Consider the following 4,587-nt stretch of genomic DNA (forward strand, 5'->3'; position numbering starts at 1 on the left):
CCATACATATAAACGGTGTTGCCATAATAATAATAATAATAAAAATAATACATGCAGGTGCAATTTCAGTATGGTGGAACATGCTGAGGTACCATGACTATTTTGTCATTATTATTAATATTAATTGGTTCATTTTCTCAACCTATATAGCTAATATATATGATCCCATTCAATGCACACATTTTATGTTTTCAACGAAGCTTCTTTCTTTCAAGAATGTACGTGTATTATTTAGTATACATATTAATCTATCACTAAAATACATAATCATATATAAGAGAAGGTAAAATACACATATTATTCATTTTTCAAAATCATGAAGTTATAAAATTATTAAAATTACTTATTCTAAAGATTTAAGTTAATATATATACACAAGTATATAAATAATTATATATTTTCAAATGGAACTCCATTTTGAATCTCATGAATTAATATATATTTTTTTTTGCCTTTTACTTAATTTTTTTTAATAACAAAAATTGAATTTTAGATTTTTTAATTATAGAAACTCATACATTGTCAAAAAAAAATCAGATTGTGTAGATGGATATAGATATAGAAGTATATAACAAATATCAAACATGATGCTATATTTTCCTATTTAGTTGTCGAATTGTATATAATTATTAATTTCCTTCTTTGTTATTAGAACTTATCAACTTGGTGGTTGTTGTTAAACAAGTAAACATGGTGCTATAATAATAATAATAATAATAATAATAATAATAATAATAATAATAATATATTTTTGTTGTATTTTATTTTACTAACTCTGGTTGACAAACCCCAATTTGACGGTTTGTTTTGTATTGAATTTAGAGTAATTTGATAACCTTTTGTCACATTTAGCCTAGGAATTAGCATGGTTTTGTTATCTCTCCCATATTTGTGCTTAAGTGTAAAAACATGTTTTTTTAAGCCTTATTTTGATGAATTCTAGTTTCTCTTTGATTCCACAAGATGCCTTGATGTGTTTGCTAGTAATTCCAGGATTGAAATAGGCCAGGCATGGATCAAAGGAAGCAAGGAAGGAAGCATACAAGTGGAGAGAAGCATAAAAAGTCAAAGAAGCAAAGTCAGTCATGCACGCGCACGCGCACAAGGCCACAGCCACAAGCTCACTTGAGTGCTCTAGAAACACCATCCACCAGCTATGATCAAAATTGGTATCCGGACAGTGGTGCAACACATCATATGACACCAGACCCTCAAAATGTGATGAGTAGTAAAGGCTATGAAGGATCAGAACAAGTAATTGTGGGAAACGGAACAGGTTTGCAAATCACCTCTATTGGAAATTCCATTTTTAAAACTGATTTGAGTTCTAGGAAGTTCTTGTTACAAAAATTGTTACATGTGCCTGAAATAACCAAAAATATTTTGAGTGTGTATCAATTCTGCTGTGATAACAATGTGCTTTTTGAGTTTGATGCTCATGGTTGTTGTGTCAAATCACAGGAAACCAAAGAGTTGATTCTACAGGGTGAAGTTGATAAAGGGATGTATAAATTTGTCAAGTTCTTTCCTTCAATAAGTCCAGCTGCTTACAACTCCACCATGTCCACAACTGAGCGATTTCTCTTGTGGCATGCAAGGTTGGGGCATGCAGCAAACAAAGTAGTTAGTACAGTCTTGAAAAATTGCAATTTGTCATTTGTTGAGAATAAAGAGCCTTGTACAGCCTGTAGCATAGGCAAGTCACACCGATTACCATTTCCAAGTTCAAGTACAGTGTATCAATCTCCTTTAGAATTGGTGTATTCAGACATATGGGGCCCTGCTCCTATGCCAGATTTGAATGGAAATTTCTATTTTGTCAATTTTATCGATGCCTTTTCTAAATTCACTTGGCTTTATCTAATTAGAGCACGGTCACAACTCAAATCAGTTTTCTTTAATTTCCAAAAGATGGTTGAATTACAATTTGGCACAAAAATTAAATTGTTTCAATCTGACAATGCTGCTGAGTATGTTAGCTTATCAAAGGAGCTTCAATCACAAGGGATCAGGCACAGATTTTCATGTCCTCACATCCATCAACAAAATGGAACTGCAGAGCGCAAACACAGGCATGTAGTAGAGATGGAAATGACACTCATGACCTGTTCTGGAGTGCCAATGAAATACTGGGGTGATGCTTTTCTCACTGCAGCTCAACTCATCAATGTTCTACCAACACCAACCTTAGGAAACATATCTCCAACAGAGAAGCTTCTTGGTAAGAAACCAGACTACAGCTGTCTACGGGTATTTGGCTGCTTCTGCTTCCCTCACTTGCGACCGTTCAATCGTCACAAGCTTGAATTTCGATCAACACCCTGTGTGTTCTTGGGGTATGGTACTGCTCACAAAGGGTACAAATGCCTTACACCAGAAGGAAAGGTGGTGATCACACGAAATGTGGTGTTCAATGAAGTGCAGTTTCCCTTCAAAACTGGAAAACACCTCGTGAATGACACTGATAAGCAGAACAAGTCTGAGACAATTACACCAATGCCAGCCATTCCGTTGATTCCCAGCCCTCACTTACCTCCACAAACTCAAACCACTCACTCCTCACCAAGACCCCTGCCTCCATCACATGTCACAAGTCACTCAGAAGCCTTTCAACACTCTTCTCAACTCTGCTCTCAAGCTCCTGTCACCTGCCACTCACCTTCAGCTTCATCCCCAGCCTCAATTCCTCCCACTGCATCTTCACTCCTCATCCCTCAGAGAGCGCCCTCAGCCACACCTATCCCAGTCCCAATCTCAGATCTAGAAACTGTTCTTCCAAGTTGTGAACCTGTGCCTAGTACTCAAAATATACACCCTATGATCACCCGAAGCAAAACTGGCAGTCTTCGACCAAAGGTTTATCATGCTGCAGTAGAGCCACGGTCAGTGCGAGAGGCAATGGTTGATCCGAAATGGAAAGAAGCCATGGACAATGAGTATCAAGCCCTGCTTAAGAACAAGACATGGCAGCTTGTACCTTTACCAGAGAACCGAGAAGCTATTGGCAGCAAGTGGGTCTTTAGAGTTAAGTACAACTCTGATGGCACACTACAGAAGTACAAGGCCAGGCTGGTCGCTCAAGGCTTCTCTCAAAGGCCTGGGTTTGATTTCACAGAGACCTATAGTCCGGTAGTCAAAGCAACTTCAATCAGGGTAGTCTTGACACTTGCCTTGGCAAACAATTGGTCAATTAGACAATTGGATGTCAACAATGCATTTTTGCATGGAGAGTTACTTGAAGATGTGTATATGCGACAGCCACAGGGCTATGTGCAGGGTGATGGGAAGCTGGTATGCAAACTTACCAAGGCGTTGTATGGCCTGAAACAGGCTCCGAGGGCCTGGTATCATAAGCTGTCTACAGCTCTGCATCAGCTTGGATTCACTACCACAGCCTCTGATGTTTCAATCTTCACAAAATTTGATACCAATGCTACCACCTTTGTGCTTGTGTATGTAGATGATGTGATCATCACTGGAAGCTCAACAAGTGCTATAACGGTTGTAGTGAACCAGTTGAATTGCAAGTTTGCACTCAAGGATATGGGGGATCTTCATTATTTTCTAGGCATTCAGGTTAGCAAGACTAAGGGTGGTGGATTACTACTCAGCCAAGAAAAATACGTTAATGATTTACTAGAAAAGGCAGGTATGACAAACTGCCTTGTAAAACACCTCTCCCATCATCACTGAAAATATCTCAGTTTGGTGGTGACAGGTTTGATGAGCCAGCACTTTATCGTTCAGTGGTAGGAAGTCTTCAGTATCTGACCGTTACAAGACCAGAGCTCGCCTATGCTGTAAGAAAACTCTCACAGTTCATGCAAGACCCGTTGGAATCGCATTGGAAACTGGTTAAAAGAATCCTCAGGTATGCAAGTGGAACAATCAAATATGGGCTACATCTCCGTAAGAATGACGTGTTGAACATCACAGCCTACTGTGATTTGGACTGGGGAGGAGACCCTGATGATAGGAAATCAACTGGTGGTATGTGTGTCTTCTTAGGAAGAAACCTGGTATCCTGGTCCTCTAAGAAGCAATTTGTGGTGGCCAGGTCAAGCACAGAGGCTGAATACAGAGCTATGGCGGATCTGGTTGCAGAACTTATATGGATCAAGAGCCTGCTGAGTGAGCTAAGGGCCACAGCTTCTACTCCCACCATATACTGCGATAACCTGAGTGCTGTACTTTTAGCAGCCAACCCCATCCTGCATTTAAAGTCTAAACACTTTGAAACTGATCTTCACTTTGTGAGGGACTATGTAACGAAGAAAGTAGTACATGTTAGCCATATTCCAGGGTCTGTTCAGTTGGCAGACATTCTAACAAAGGCAATTGCCTCTGGAATGTTTGAAACTGCTAGAGCAAGGCTGAATGTTGAGCAAAATTTGTTGTGTAGTGTTGAAGGGGCAGCAGGAACAGTCCATGAGCCAGCCATGCCTAGTGATAAAGGAGTTTTGCAGAATGGCAGCAAACCAAAAGACCTCAGCAGCAGAGTGTATGACAGAGCAAGTGTTGAGCAACACAATGAAAACAGATAGCAGGGTGCATGATATAGTAGTGATTGAGCTGAAACTGAATCAG

The sequence above is a fragment of the Arachis duranensis genome, chromosome 2 (genome assembly GCF_000817695.3).
Source record: "Arachis duranensis cultivar V14167 chromosome 2, aradu.V14167.gnm2.J7QH, whole genome shotgun sequence".
NCBI classification, from domain to species: Eukaryota; Viridiplantae; Streptophyta; class Magnoliopsida; order Fabales; family Fabaceae; genus Arachis; species Arachis duranensis.